Source organism: Rhodnius prolixus, unplaced genomic scaffold (genome assembly GCF_049639745.1).
Source record: "Rhodnius prolixus isolate KJV_2025 unplaced genomic scaffold, Rpr scaffold_3, whole genome shotgun sequence".
NCBI lineage: Eukaryota > Metazoa > Arthropoda > Insecta > Hemiptera > Reduviidae > Rhodnius > Rhodnius prolixus.
In genome coordinates, this window is record NW_027411603.1 from 31,888,930 (window position 1) to 31,906,243 (window position 17,314).

At 32.2% G+C, this 17,314-nt stretch overlaps 1 protein-coding gene across 1 annotated transcript in view; it reads left to right on the forward strand.

The window, feature by feature from the left end:
- The first annotated feature begins 2,379 nt into the window (after positions 1 to 2,379).
- The window catches only part of spri (Src homology 2 domain-containing protein sprint), a 577,619-nt gene continuing 562,684 nt past the window's right edge, over positions 2,380 to 17,314 (forward strand). Inside the window, exon 1 of the mRNA XM_074124869.1 lies at positions 2,380 to 2,657. The gene's annotated coding sequence lies outside the window, so the exon portion shown is untranslated. The remainder of the gene's footprint in view (positions 2,658 to 17,314) is intronic.

The window sequence follows — 17,314 nt, forward strand, 5'->3', positions numbered from 1 at the left end:
AACAAACGGTACTAGACAAAAACAAGTGTTTTCTAAAGTGTGCCATAGTACCAATTATCGTAAGTTCAGTTATTTTCCAAGAGTTGCGGACCAAGTTAATCATCTACCCGCTGATTTTGATATATTCAACACCAACATGATCGAGTTGAAACATTTGTTAAATGGCTGATTTTGCGGTGATTGGTACTAGGGAAAACTTACCGGTTATTTGTGATATAAAGATTTATTAATTGAGTAAAGTTTCTATTTTTAAAGTATATTTTATAGTACATATTTTGAAGTATTTTGTTTATCTATTAAGTAAATTATGTGTATATATTATTTCTATTTTATCTTTATTTCTATTCTATGATATATATATGTATAAATGTATGATATATGTATATTCTATAATTATTATATATTGAGTTATTATTAAATGTTATTTTAAATTATATTTCTTTGTAACTGGGTGATTGCCCGTCTTGTAAATAAATAAATAAATAAATAAATAAAATAAATAACTACGAAGATAAATATGAGTATTTTCTACTTTACAAACTGGGTATACCCAAGCTGAATTAAGGATATTCCAGACGCTTCATTTGCGATAAAAAAAAGTTTGTATAAATCATTTTCTGATTCCTAAATTTTTTTGAAAAAAAAAAGTCTTTTAAACGTTTTAATCATTTTTGTCATTTTTCCAAAAAATTTGAAATTAACTTATAAGTGACCTTTTTTTTAGCGATAGGCAAATCACTTAAAATATACTTCAATTAATGCGCTCCAATAACTTGTTCCATATGTTTTAAAGGATGTAAAAGAAGTCACTCAGTACCAATATGGTTTTCCATTTTTGTGTACAGCAGTAAATGTAGTAATACAAATAAATAAAAAAAAACTACTAGATAACTGTAAATTAAAAATTACCGCTGTGTAACTTGGGATTGTACTCGTTGGTAACTTTCGGGAAACTGAAGGAGTACACTAATTACCCACTAAAATTAAAACAAAACAAATGAGATATCATAAACATTTTGAAAACAGAATGCTATATACGCTAAAATAAAAAAAACAAAACAATGCACTTACTTAAAAGTAATAACCTATTTTTAAAAAAAGGCAGTTTGACTTCAAAGTGTATGTTGTTACAGACCCAAACTTATAAAATTATAATTTTCAAAACCAGTGAATCAAAATATGTATTTTAAAAAGATTTAACACTCGCTAAAACTAATTTTTTACATTTAAAATTTAATCATTTATTACTTTTAGAGATAAATCATAGCAAAGAGTTAGCGTACTCATTTACACAAAAGAAATTTTGCATCAAAGATAAGAAAAAATAAAAAATACATGGAATTTAAGAAAAAATAATAATAATAAGACAATAACAATTTTAACCTAATTTGTAAGAAAACCTCTTAATTTTAATGATTTAGAGAGTCCGATATGTTCACGTATTTCCTAATATATTTGTCCTAATGAACGGAAACTGATTTCTTTTTAATAGAACATTTAATTTTGTAATGGGCTGCCATAACACATGAAAATGCATCGAACAGTACCTACCGTGCTTTCTAGCGGTCGTTTTTAAAACTACTATTTCTTTCTAGTTTTAAAAAGCGCCACTAGATGGCATGTAAAATACATTTTTACTTTGACTTAGTACCTAGTAACTTTTTATTAACTCGTTAAATTTTTGAAATTCAGTTTTGAATCTAAATATCCGTTCAGCTGTGCTCTAAATCCGAACAAGGAAAGATCATTAATTGTTAGGAGTACATTTGTTCTTTTTTGCAAATCAGTGAATCAATAAATCAATAACGAATTACTTAGGTAGTATTTCTTTTTCCTTATTTAGCCTATTTTATTTCTTAACTTTTAGTATTTAAATATTGCTAGGATTATGGTTAAACGTCATCAGGCTAGATGACACTATAAATAATATGAATCGTTCTACCAGATTATTAATAATAAAAGCTTCTTGCAGTAGAAATATCTAATACCTTTAGCTAGAAAGCTGAAGAGACTGAAGAGGAGGGCATAACTACATAAGGGCAACTTATAAAGTAGAAGTTCAGAAAGAAAAAAGTATTAGTAATATACTGATTCGAGTGAAGTATTTATATTATTTATTATCGCACACCACTTTTGAAATGTGTGTAACATGCTACAAAAATATAGTTCAGATTATTTTCTAATCGCTTTACAGTTATGAAATGCTTGTAAGATGTTTTTACTCATGATGGCCAAATAATAATCAATTATTCTATTTTTGGTTAAAAAAATAAGAAGTTGGTGATGGAAGATTCTATCCATGAGGTGTCGCTATCTGTGGCCACTTGTAAGAACTTCATAAACCAACTTCTTTATTTTAACCTTCCTACAGCTGTTGGAAACATCTACCTGTTGTTTATTCTGTTTTAAAACTTGGTTGTGTCCGCGTTTACTGTGCTCTAATTAAAAAAAGTGTAGCTTAATGATTTTTATTTTATTTTCTTAACGGAGTATGAAGTGAATTTCAGTTATTGTTATTAGCTAATATTTAAATCATTTAATAAAAAAGTAGTGAACGTTTCTGTTTTATCCGTACACTTTTGTTTCAACTGTGGCCATTCCAGAGTATATTAGTATATAAAAACTTCTCAAAAATATTGGATACCATGAATTAATTTGTGAGTACAAACTTTGCACCTTGCTTCGGCTGTGCACACCTGTTACTTTTCTAATGTACATATTATATAAAACGGTTTGTTGTGCAGGTTGTTTTGTGGTTATAAATGCCACACTGTGCATTAGTATCCCTGTAAATCGGCCAAATGTTAAAACAAAAATTGTGGTGATGTAGCTTAATATCATGCTTTTAGCTGTAAATAAATTAATATACTTTTTCATTTTATTTTTCTAACCCTCTTAATTTTTTATTAACAATTTTACTGTACTAATCCTAATTAATTTCTACTGGTTAAGGGTCTTTAAGCAGAGCTTTATGTATGTTTTATAAATAATAAAAGTACCAACATTACTAATTGTCAGTTTAAATTCACTCAGAGTATCAGTATTCCAAGTATCACCTAGATTAACAAATGTGACTGTAAAGGATTCCAGGTTACCATCAATGCTGCTTCTTAATTTATTTTAAATGAAACTAATCCAATTTTAAATATATTCTAATATTTAAAAAATCATTGAAATGCTGCAGAAAATTATGCAGATTGTGGGTAAGCCACAACTAGACCCAGACTCTTCAGGAAATTGTCAAAGAGCAACACGATGTAAACTAATTTTACTATTTTTTGTTTTATGGTTAATGGAATGGATTTCTTTTATATCAACTTTCTAATGGAGTTACTTTACTTAGTAACTACTCTCTTAAAGATACCATTTTTAAAGTTACCTTTACAAACAGGTGTTGAAATATGTATTTGTTTTTGATAAAAAGAACAAAAAACAATTTTTTATAAAGTTGAAGATCATGAACTTTGCTCACATTAAATGACTGGAAGAATGATTAGGGAGAGGTAACCAAAGTTGGTAAAACCTTTCGGAAGATCAAAATTTGGTTAGTATACATAAATTCCAAAATTATACCATGACAAGTGAAAGTGGCTACAAAATAGAGATCATTGTTCAAGATTTCCTTAAAGGAGGTCAGTTTTCCAGTTCCATTCATGGACACATCGTGGTACATAAAAAATTAAGAGTAGTTATAATGCATTTTTTTTTTTTTTTTTTGTAAGACCAAGATAAGAAAGATTGTTTTCGGTTTTAGAAGTTTCAAAAGGGGCATTTTGTATTCAAATAATTTTATTTATAAAAAATGTCATTTTTTAAACGAAACAAATTTCTACAGTAAGTCTAAAATAAAGAGAATAATTATTAAACTTGGCAGTTAAACCTCTTTCTCTCAGACTAAGCTGAAACTGTTCACTGAAGTAGCAGTTAATTTAGCTTCTCTATATAAGATATTATTTATAATAACCATGTTAATTTTGTCTAATTGGTGGAGGATGAGTATGTTTAAAATTCTGATTAAATGAAACGTTACAAGAGTTAAAAAATATGAGCTTTTTCATCAACAGTATGCACAGCTAGATTTATAGTTGTTTCTGCAACTGAAGTTCGAATTTGATTTTTGTTATTTTTAATAATGAAATTGGTAATGACTACTGACCAGTTATCTTGAAGCTCTAGCAGATCTTGCGAGAATGAGCGGCAGTCAGCTAGACAATGTCTGTAATTTTTATCCTAAAAGATCATCTTAAAGATTCAGTGCATTCGAAGTTAAGATCGAGTTGGCCAAAAGGACCTAATCACTATGTAATTATTCGCAATCGAATATGGATTTTATTTAATTGATAATAAAAGGAATTAATGATTAAGTATGTTACCTATCTGCATCTAACCATGATACCTACTTTGGTAGTTGGTTTAAATAATTAGCATTACTTTGTTTTTCTTACCATCCGAATGTAACCTTCCTCTGTACAACTTGTAATACACATTTGTAACTGAAACTAGAGGACAGCCAAATTGTTTTTTGATACTCAGGCACAATTAATAACTTTTGATACATGAACAATGGACCATAACTGAAGAACTCGCGGACCTAGACCTGATAGTTATTTTTTTAGGCGATGCAGTTCTAATGAAGTGCTTGTGTGATCGTGATCATTTAAATCTTTATAGTAAGATTATTATTATAACTAAACCTTTGACAGATTATCTGCAATCTAAAGCTGTGCAGAGGCTTATTGTACCATCCCTTAAAAGGTCTAATAAAACGGGAGATAATCGTGTGGAGTGCTCGAAGCATTTGTTAGAAAATATCTTTTTTTAAATGCAAACAAGCAACAAAATTATAAATATGATGCCACATTAAGCTATAAAATAAGGAATATTGAGAGATAAGGAAAGCAATATGCAATATTGCAAGAAATTTTCGTGACTTCCAGCATTGGAAAAAACGGAGAAACCTAGGCATGGTAAGAGCCATCAAATTTCCGTCATCTTTAAGTAGGAAGCTTTCTTTTTTCAGGTATTAAAATTTCTGAACTAGAATTTAAAGAGAAATGTCTACATTAAGTGTGACGATAGAGAAAAATTCAATTAGGGTAAAAAAAAGACACTAATCAAGATTTATGTCTGGTAATAAATTTTAGTTAAATACATTTTTGGATAATAAAATTCACGAACTATAGTTCAGGGTGATTGGGAATGCCATTAAACTTTTTCTCAGTTCTTTCATTGTCATTGAAACTTTACTTTGAAATGCTTTAGCAACATTACAATAGAATACAGTTATAAATCAGAGTGGGAGGCAAACAAGTCATGTTGAAGAAACGGAATAAAAATTTTGAACAAAAGTAGTATTCAAGGTCGATACTTAATTCAAACAGCCTTCCAACTTTCACTGAAATCGCGGTAATAAGTAAGAAATAATTTGTATTAAGTGCGTTGTTAGGTTATGAACATGTTTCTCAGAGTTGAGCACCGGCTATGCACTTATGATCGGAGCAAGCGTTTCGTAATCAAAATATGAATACTCCTTGAGTAAATAATATGGACCTTAATAAAATTATGTAATACAATTGAAGATTTACAGTACTTATTAATAAAATAAATATTTTGGAAATGAGAAGTCTAACTGTGTTAAAATAGACTGGTACGAAAACTAATGACCTTAAAAGTTATTTTGGGAAATTAAACTACGAATTCGGTAAGATTGCCATAATTCCCGTGCCACTTCTTCTTCCTGCCATTTTTTTTTAAATATGGCGAAAATTTACAGTTATTATTTAATACGTTTAAGAAGGAGCCTTCTTAATGAAGGCAAAGTACATTATTACTAAAGTATGTTATGTATGAATCACGATCTCTAAAATGCAAATATACATTTTCTACATTACAAAAATACAAAATTTGGTATCAAATGGCTGTAAATTTACGAAAATCGGTCCACTGTTGATAATTGGAAGCGAATGTAATAAATCTCGTTGGCAGGAGAGCAGGACGGCACTTTAATGTTCATTGGGAAGCCCAAACCACATCATCCTCTTAACGTTTATCAAAATCAGGATAAGATTTACAGAGTTATTAGTAATAAATGTTTAAGACAAGACCAAAGATATTGGGGCTAATTCATTTCTCATAAAAAGTACGGCATCCAGGCACCCAAATGGCCCAGCTCCATGAAATTCCAAATCAAATAACATCTCATTCGTGAAAAATGGGTTCAAGCGTTTAGGTGCTACGTTGTTTACAAAAAGGAAACAAAAAGAACAATAATAATTTTAGAAACACCGTTTCTCCTCATTTTTGATAATTTTTTTGCACAATATCTATTAAATCTACGTTGTTGCAAAAAAAAAAGTATTCTTGTACGCTTTTTGGTTTAGTTTTTGGCAGTAAACTCTTATACAACTGTTCTACCAGACCGTTTTTAATATTGAAGTCGATGCGAGCTCACTTTTGAACGTACTATTTATAGTTTTTAATGCAAAATTATTCTTCTCATGCGTATGTTTTGCCTTGTTAGAGAATCATGCTAGTCATTTTAAATTAGATTCAATTTATATTCGCTTTAATATTAACTTCATATTAATTTCAATTTGTTTTTAATTATTTCACAACTAGCATAGACAATTTAAGTAGTTTGTGTAGGAAAACATAATCATATTTAATTTTAAAGAATTATATACCTAAATAAAATAAAATATTATGAAGCCAAAACTTGCCTAAATTTGTTCGTGTTTTGTTTCCATCTTCAACCTACCAAACTTCTATAGTGTTTACGAAGACTTGGTGTCTGAAAAGACTGCAATCAAGCTAATTTGACTTACACTAATCAAAGACTATCTGGGCTATCCCAAACCTCCGTTTCTACAGATATGTATAAGCAAGAAAGGAAACACTACCAGTCATTCTAAGGCTGGCTAATGTAGATCCTCAGCGGGCATCTTATATTGTTTCAGTTTTATTGCCAGCATTATTGCAGTTTTCTCGATTTGCATTTCATTGTAGACTGTTAAACTTAACATTATGTAAATTTACTGGTTTGGAAAAGTTGCGATTACGAACTGTCTGAGACGAAACAGTGAACTTCTTATTTCATTTTATTTCTTGAGTTTCAAACCAATGTAATGGTGTGAATTTCTTTTTAAAAATCTAGGACGAACTTATTATCAAATTTACATATGAAATAGTAATTGCTATTTTGATATCTGGAACCAAAGAGTAATAATTCGTGGAGTAATTGGTTCGTTGTAGAGAAGTAAATATTCAAGGTTATTACCACTTTGAAGGATATCTTGTATCCATTAAGCAGCATGACTCATACTTTCAAATTGTGAAAACATTAATGATTCTTTAGTTTCTTGAACATTAAGAGTTAAATAAACAACACAATGCTTTCAGAAATATTTAACAAGAAACTATCAGAAACTACAAGAGAAATAAACAAAGTTACAGTAGAAACTGTGTTTGGTTAATAGTGTAAACCAAATGGGAAATTTTTCTTAGATTCTATATAAATTATAGACAATACATATGAGGTTAGTGTTTATGTCAAATTGTGACAGTGGTTAAAGCTCTTTGGTTCAAAAAAATCAATAAGTTGTTGTGACGCTTTTAATTCAGAATTTCGATTATCTAAACCAGAGTTCTGTCACCGATTTGCTGTTAAGTGAAGAAACGTTGTGATTTTGTTTTTGACGTGAATATGTCTTTAAAATTGCTATCATATGGAGGCAATCCAAAAAACTTAATGATAACAAAATCGGGGGATACAGTTTGGCATTATAGTCTACATCCAAAATTAAATTAGACCACTGGTTGGCTAAAGGATCAAAGAATTCATTACGACAAGCGAGGACTGTGACGGAGGGGGAAGCGCCGCCATTTTGAGATCATTTTGCTGCGTATCGAGATTTGCATTTGTATAACTTTTGACTCGGAAAAGCTACGATGTTCGTTTAAGTTTTAATCGTCAGCTGTCGTCACAATCTATCGATTGTATATAAAACATTAGTGTAAAATAGTGACAGTGAAATAATAAGGTGTTCGAATAAAAAAATATTATCAAAAATATATGTCGGCCTATACGCGTCGAAAAGCCAAAACCAAATACAGAGATCGTATACGGTTGGAAAGGGCTTCTCAAGAACAATCGAATGGTAATAATAAAACACCATATGACCGAGTCAAGCTGTACCGGGAACGTAAAAGAATGAATGCGGCCGAGCGGATCAACGACGGTGTCAGTACATCTGCAGCTGGGGCGGTTGAAATTATGCAAGTGGATGATGAAATCGCTTCTACATCGACAACGGACTGTTTAGGCATAGATATTGTTCGATCGTCGATTTGTTTATTTGATTTCATCCTAATTACATAAATAAAAATATTTTATATAGAAAATATAACCCGTTACGTAAACGTATTCACGTACAACACACGGCCGGGTCCAAGACACAGCCACAGTTTTTTAGCATTGATGGCTCTTCTTCAAGTAAATGTACGCGGGTTATTAATGACTTAAAACTTATTTTATTATTAAAATATCTAATTTATTACATATAACTCATTACAATAACAGCTGTTATCAAAAAACAAACAAAATAGGGATGCATTTAATTGAAAAGGGGGTGGTAGATTCTCATATCCTTACTTGGAACAATAACAACTTTCCTGAGAGTTGAAGGAGTTACTGGGGCAAAGGGAAGGATGTGCACAATGTAGCCGGCTATTTATCTTCCTACTTTAATAAGAAGAAGCAAAATGGCGCTCTTATGTACAGTCTGGAAGTGAATACCCAGGATCTTAAGATTGGAGGCACCTCTTTTTTTTTGGAATTTATTAACTTATTAAAAGTTTTATAACGCCTTAAAAAGAAAAAGGGATGAAAAAAAATCAGTGTAAGGAGATGCTAGTCAAGTGTTGTGGTGGGGAAGGCGGTCGCAGAATTGTTTTGATGATACCTTGAGGGCCAGGGACTTCCTAATCTTGGCTGCCACCGGAGTTTTATAACATTTTAAACTTCCCATTTCTATTCTCACTTATTTTTATTTTTAGTCGCAATGAAAGGGGGAGTTCCTCCCATATATATCTATCTCTTTTTTTATTGGACCACGGTAAAATAAAAACCACTTGCGGATGCTCCAATATGGAGAGTAAACTAAAGTGAATTTTCTTCCTTTTTCCCATCTTACCGGAACTTAATTCATATTTTATTACAACCTTCTCGTTGGCTGTTACCTTTTTCTTTTTGTAAGAGGGGAGATTGACTGTTAGGAAAATTCAGTCAGCCGTGGTTCTGAGTACTTCACATGAACTTGATTTTATGTTGCTATTTTTAGTTTATCTTCTATCCATAAAAATGAATATTTCTTGGGGTTAATCGAATTTGTGATTTTACCAGCACGTCAACATTTGAGATTATTAGGCGCCCAGAGCTTTTTTCAGTTCACTGTCAGCCTCCGAACAGTGTTCTCTTCATGAGAACAACGCTCTTCATGATTGGACAGTGAGCTGGAAGGAGCTGCTAGGAAAAGAAAATCTAAGAAACCAGGAGCTGGATTCGAACCCGTGTGACCTACGCGTTGGGGTCCAGCATTCGCTAACAACTCAGCTAATCCCTTCCCTATTTAATCGTTATTAGGCGCCACGGTAGCCGAGCGGTTAGAGGGGAGACCTGCAAAGTTAATATGTATTGTGGTACTAAGTTCGATTCCCGGTCTTAGGCCTTGGATTTTATTTAATGGTTAATAGAAAGAAATTTGCAGTAAAGTATGTTTGCTAGTCGAAAATAATATTTAATCGTTATTACTTTTAATTTCTCTTCCACTTCTAAAAAAAAAATAAGTATTTACAATGGTGCAGAATTTTCATTTTTAGGGCCCCTTGAGAACGTAAAAGCGTTTTTTACAAAATGGACTCTGTCTGAGTCGACTTAAAGCAAAAAAAAATCGCTGTAAGTTTAAATTGAATATTTTGCTTAGGTTATCATCAGAGGACGAAACAATAAGGATTTAGTCAAAATCTGAACCAATCAAAACATCAAAAATTGGAGAACCACTTTATTACTTTGATTTTTTCAATTTTTTGAGATTTTCTCGAAATAAGCACATTAACCATTTCTTTAAATGAAAACTTGTTGATGAACAAATTTTTTTGTACCCAGACTCCAAAAAGAGGTTTTTAAAAATTTCTTCAAAACAAAAAGTGAAAACTTATTTTATTTTTTTTCTGGAACATTTAGCTTTCTATAGACAACGAGGTGTGGCTATTAAATAACGAGACTATTGCTGTAAAACATTTTATTTTAAATTTATACATATTTAGTTATTATCACCTTCAATATACACCTCTCCCCTATCTCTACAACGCTCCATGCGAATTTACCATTGTTCGAAACAGTGCTGGAAGTCTTTTTCTGTGAACTCCTGCGTGCCGCTTTTTCTTCCACAGTTTCAACGAACTGAAATCGTGTTCCTTTTAATGCAAATTTGACTTTGGGGAACAGATAAAAGTTCACATGGGGCCAGGTCAGGCGAATAAGGCTGATGGCCTAAAACCATGAGATGTTGTACTTGGCTAGAAACGTCTTGACAGACATTGCAGTGTGGGCCGGTGCGTTGTCTTGATGGAGAACCCATGACTTGCTTTTCCACAAATCGGGTCGTTTTTTCCTTACTCTTTCACAGAGTTGAGCAAGCACCTCATGGTAGTAATGTTGATAAATTATAATCGATATTTTCATCCGTTTTGGACGTGGAAGAGCGACCTGGGCGGTCATCATCTCCGACGTCTTCTCGGCCATCTTGGAAACGCTTGAACCACACAAAAACTCGCGCAGGTGATTAACATTCATCGCCATAAACGTCTTGTAATAAAAGATAAGTTGCAGTAGCGGTTTTACCAAGTTTCATGTGAAATTTCATCACAATTCGTTGCTCTATTACATGTGTAGTATGTTTTCGGCAAAACGAAACTAACACCTCTTTTACAAACGACGGTTCCGTTCAAACAGATTTCTCTACAAACACATGAAACGCTGCAATCGAAAAAGAAGGCTTTACGCTGTACAGCTGTCGGTCGTTCTTTTTTGATTAGCTGAATTAAGTGAACGTAAGTAATTATTTCCGGTGATATTTAACTCCATTTCATGTACAAAATTAAACGCAGTCCCGTCTCTAATGAATCCAAGCAGCGGCACTCACTTAAATGAGCACTAAATCATTTTATGTTGAACAAATATTCCTATTTCAATAACCTTCCTAACCTTCATCGTGTAGTCTTTATATCTGCATTTTTAGAATTTATCTTTTAAATCATTGAAAAGAAGAAAAAATTGCATACTTCACAAAGAAAGGAAAATTATAAGAGAGGTGGAAAGCCTAGAAGTATTTTTATAGGAATTTTCTTGGTAAAATGTTTTATATAAAAGTTACATATCTATAAAATTACGATTGGTACACCTTCTTATTTACCATTCAATCTCTAGAGATTGCAATTCTAACTTCCTCCAATAAATTTAGCATAATAATTGGCCTGTTATTTACCAATAGCAGTACAATTTAACTTAAAATAAGAAATAAAGAATTGAAAGTACAATTACGAAGTGCAAATAAAAAAAATAATAACTACCGTTTTTTAGAAGGGAAAAAATGGAAATAATTCTAAGAGAAATTACAATACAAACATAGTGACGATCTTCTGGCAGTGCACAATATCCAGAAGTTGATGAAGACTGCAAGAGAATTTCATCTCATGCATACAAATAATATATAAAGGGAAGAAGCTTAGAATTGGATGGAGGGATGGCACTTTTTCATTAGTCTTTTGCCTTCGCTGGCACTACCAGGGAATATGAGACGAGGGATTTAAAAGCTGGCCCGGGCATCTCTGAGAAAGATGGAGGCTGTTAGCTGTGTTACTCTTGTCTTTTGTATTACCATTTCTTTCTTTTATTTCTGTTGGTGATACTTGTGTTCAAGCAATCTGGCTTTCTTAGTCGACAGTATAGCCGCCATTCCAAAGTTAAGATATTCATATGACCATTTCAACGTTGTGATGCTCTATTTTATGTTTTATTTTTAGTTTTTTTGAATATCATCCTTAAAGAGGGCATTAACTTATACAAAATAATAGTTTATTGTACATTGGGTACTTTTATCAAATGAATTCTAAGCATTTTTTTTTTATCAGTAGCGTAACTGTGTATGCTCTGGCAGAGGAGATTTTTTTGTATTTTAAAGTAAAGTAAAGTAATCGCCTATTTTTTCTGGCGGGGCTTAACGTCCGACTACCATTTACTAGGTATTTTATATTAGTAGAACTTCTCATAGTAAATTTTTCCGAATATCGGACTTATTTGTTTCGTGGCTGTAAAATGAAAGCCATATTTGAAGATGTCCTGCTGTAGAGTACTTACCATCCTTTTTGGTAAGTCATTGATTCATCCGAGAAAAAATAAGTTATTGCTGATTGCAGTTTTGTTACTTTCTCTACTAAGTTAGGGAAGATTTTATAATTGGGCAGATTTTTTATTTTCAATATTCAACAGAATTCTATTTTGAGATTCCTTAAGTCTGAACAAGACTTTTTTACAAATAAGTTTGATATTTTTTGAGTGTATTACATAAAGTTCAAATTTGACGTTTTGCTTAGAGTGCACAATAAGGTTTCCAATCTGTTTAATGTATCTTATATGATGTTAAGGAGAATTAAATGTATTCCGAAAATGTGGTTTGACTCAATGATTCTTTTTGTATTATGATTGGCTCCTAAGATTCTCTTTAAACTGCCAGAGAAATTAAAACAATTTTAGAAAAAGTTGTTTTAGGGCAATTCCTAAGAACGCTCTACGTTAAATAGAGTTATTATGTAAGGCTACATTTCAGCGTAATGGACGCTTTTTGTAAACTGTATAATGTTAGTTATAATTGTGTCTCAATTGCTCGGAATGTAAATTCAGAAAATTTGTAATTCAGAATATTTAAAATAGTTAGCTGTAAGGCAAAGTCGTGTGAGTTACCTCACCAGATTTTTTTGGTATTTTAAAGTTCATTTTGCCAAATGTTTGAATTAGAGTCTTGGTCATAATTCAGGCTTATACTGGTTAATTAAACGTTACTCATTGATTTAGATTACATATGTTATTATAAAGTTCATTTTATACTTTTTTACCTAGAACAATACTGTGTTAACCTTAGAGGAGAAGGTGGTAATATGGGACGAGGTTGGAATTTGGGAGACCCCTGTTTTTGTGAAACCAGTAGTGGCTATCTGTTAGTTTCTGGTGCCTTACTACTCTTTGGGGTAGGCTTTGTCTGCTGCAGAAGGCAGCGCGTCAATCGAGTGGCAGCTTTGTCCAAGAGAGGACCGTGTTGATTTTGTCAATGCTAAAAAGTTTTCTAAAGGTTGATTTTCCTCTGCTTTTGGTTAATACCGAGGAAAGTTAGAATAATTTCCCTTAGACATTAAAAATGTAGAAAGTAGAGAGTTTTAATTGCCAGTATTTTGGATTTCAAATATGAATGTATATTGGGGAAAAAAATGAGGTTATATTTTAAGCAGTGTATGGTGGTATTAAGGGACAGCGTTGTCTGCCAAGCAAGTGTAAAAAGTGGCACTGAGGACGAAACTAGTGTCTTATAAATATATTTTTTTCTACAGATTACTATAAAGGGCCTAAAGAAGATCATTTCAAAGATTTCTTGACATTTCTCTAAGAAAACTGATTACACCCTAATTTTTATCCTTAATGTACAATAATTGTGTAAAATATAGTTTTGTGGCATATAAAAATAAGGCTTATTTTTACAATTCATGGAGAAACGAGAACATTAACTATAATTATTATGTGGGTCCCTTATTACGACCACACTTTCTGAAAACCCAATATGCCACCACGACAGAATTTTTCAGTGTAACTCCACAGACTCCTTGCTGTGATCCACTCAGGATTCCAAATTTACAAATACAAATAATGTATGTCTATGATTTTACTTCAGAGTAGATTTTTAAATTCAGTAATGTTCAAAATATGCAAGGTAAAAAAAGACTGTCCCATCTAAAGGTTAATATCTAGAAAAGTGCCCTAATTTTGAGTTTCTCTAAAAATTTTGAGTTTATAAGTAATTTAGTTCTAGGCTGTAGGGAATGACCAAATTTGAAATGAGTCTTTTACATCCATCTTTATTTTCTATTACTTTGAATGTTTAGTTTCTTTTCAGCATTAAATACTAAAAAGAAATTTTAAGGCAATAGCTGACATTTTTCTATAATAGAGTTTAGTTGATTTACTTTTTGCAAGCGACCTGCAAAACATTAGTTAGCATAATAAAAATTGGTAGATGCATTCTAGTGGTTAGGGTATAATTCTAGACTTCCGCTTTTCCAAAAAAAAGATGGAGCACCTAACTGGACAGTTTCCTTAAAAACTCACCATTAAGTATTTTTAATTTCTTCATGGGAGACAAATTTTTCATGGTGTGGAAACATTTTATTAAACGGTTCGTTGGGCATTTTAAATAACCTAGATTTAAGTGTCGTACTGTTTCACAATGATTTAGGAACTGTTATAAGTCAAAGTGTAGCGTGGTACATCAATTCCACTATTTTTCTTTCACATTTTATAAAGTGATGGTTAAAATTAAGTTTTGAACAAAAATCTAGTTTAATGTCTGGCCTTGAGCTGCTTGCATCTGTGCGAAAGAGTAACCAAGGGCAATACCATTGCTGAAGAGTTGAGAGTGGCTATTGAATGTTGAGGTAATAGTCGAATGTTACTCAGAACCGGATTGATTCCAAGTTTATATTGATGGTTCAGCAACACGATCAAATGAGGTTCGGCGTTTTTATACCATGGAGTTCTAGGTTATTTGTGTGATTATGTGCAGCTCTTTCCGAAAATGGTGGTGACATTAGGACGATGAGGATCTTACAACGGCCGGGATGTAAGGGTTTGGGCCAACATTTACTCTGATCAAAACCCCCTACGGTACATCTATGGGACGAGCTGTCAAGTCAAATAAAGATCCGTCCAGCTTTACCAGAAATGCACCCAGATTTCAGGTGTACTCTGAAGAATCAGAAAATAAGCCTGAGGATTATAATTCAGTACCTCAATTAGACTGACGCCTTGACGTAAGCAAGCAGTGATAAATCACAAGTGGTGGGGAAATACGCTTTATTAATATCTTAAATTTTAAATTTTGTTCGAAGTACTTGTTGCTATAGATTTTTGTTTTGTTTTCTTAAATTTATTTAATGTTCTTGCCAGACTTCATTAAATTCATAATTCTCTTCAAGAAATTTGTTGGGTAAAAATGAAGTAAAGTTGTTAATGAGCAATTAATTGGAAATCAATACAAATTGTAAGCAACTTTATGAGAAAGCAAAAATAGCAAATTTTTATCATTCAATAACTCACTAGAGAAATATTAAACCATTTTATCATCGTCTTGATCTCAATATTGCTCGCTGAACAGCATCAATCTCTTCCCAACTTTATTATTTGTTGGAAAGTATGAAAATGGTAATCACATTTATTTCCACATTTTCATTTTATGGATAGTTGGTCGCAGTATTTGGAAACAGGACGATTCTGTTCAGTCAGAAATGATTTTAGTTACAACAAAATGAGTATATTGCTTCTTTCACTTGGCTCGCGTTAAAATTAAACTATCTGACGCTTGACTAATATCTGAATTAGAGAGAATAGCACGTTCTCAATGTTTCTTAACTATCAACATGATGCGTTATAATTTTAAATAAAAGAATTTTTTATTACATCCGTTTTCACATAATATTTTCTTTAAAAAAAGCAATTTTTTTATCAAAATTTATTTAGCTGTTAATAAGAATTCCTAGTGATAAGGGAATATATTGCTCTAGTGTTTACTGCACGCTCATTGGCTGAATAACTGATATAGTTATCCGTTTTTTCTCTTTTTATCTCACAAAGCAAACAAATTGTAACATTTAATAGCTAAAACTACCTTTGTAAGGAACATATCAATATCTGTTTGGTTCAATTATAGAATAATAGTTTACTAAGTTATTTGCTTTAGTTCCATGAGTACAGATCCATAATTTGAGAAGATATTGAGAGTTGTCGTATTTTTGGGTCATAACTCGTTCCAAAATTGTACCCGCTATATCATCCTTTGTAAACAAGACAATTTGTATAAAATTTTGTTCCCTTATACACTAAACCTTTCTCATAGGCGCCACGGTCGCCGAGCGATTAGAGGCGAGACCTGTAAAGCTGGGTTCGATTCCCGGTCTTAGGCCTTGGATTTTATTTAATGGTTAATAAAAGAAATTTATTGTAAAGTATGTTTGCTAGTCACCTCCATCCACGACACCTAATACGTAGTTGGACGTTAAGCCCCGCCTGAAAAAATAGGCGATTACTTTACTACTTACTACTTTATACTTTTTTCATTTATATGCTATACTTCTTTTGCACACAGATCCATAAATTGAGAAGATATTGAGAGTTGAATTTTTTTGGGTCATGAAAGCTCGGAAATTCCACTGTGAACAAGACATTAGTATGAAATTTTATTCTCTTATACATTATACTTAGTTACGGACTGCAGTTTCATGCATGCAGACCCATAAGATGAGAAGCTATTGAAAGTTAAGCTTTGCAAGTGTTAATCTGGTTGCCTGTGTTTACGAATCCATCGCAACTGAAAAGCGAAAAAGCGCAGACAAGTCAAATTTGATATTTCGCATAAAGCAACCACCAGAAGGTACCATAATAAAGTTTTGGTCAAAGTCTAACCAGCGGAAGGCCTTGTCAATTAAATTGAAGCTGAGATTAATTTGCATACCTCCAAAGGTTTCAGTTGGCGACTCTGGCGTTGAATGTCTACTAGGGGACCTCCATTAGATTTCATTCTTTAGCGCGTAACCCAAAATATAACATCGACACAGCTTTCTTCTGAAAAGAAGAAAATCCTTTAACGTATACTTAAATACAAAAGAAGGTCGTTGAATGGGCCTCTTGAATTGAACCCCCTTTGATACGGCGATTATGGTTCGAAGGTTTTATCTTCTTTTAAAATAACATCGACAGAAATTGTCTTACCTTCTTTTATGCAGGAACAATTAAGAAGTGTCTCTTTATTCTTATTCAATTCAGTACATAAAGGCTGATGAAATATTTGTGTAGTTGTTGGTTCCATTTTGGTTCCCAAGAGTTGGCTCGAAGTAGAATATTCTTCCGGCAGTGAGCAATTACTGGAATGAAGCTGTTATTCTCTTGAGTTCGTATTGGTGCTCAGGAGGGAGTTATCCAGTGGGCTTCACCCTCAAA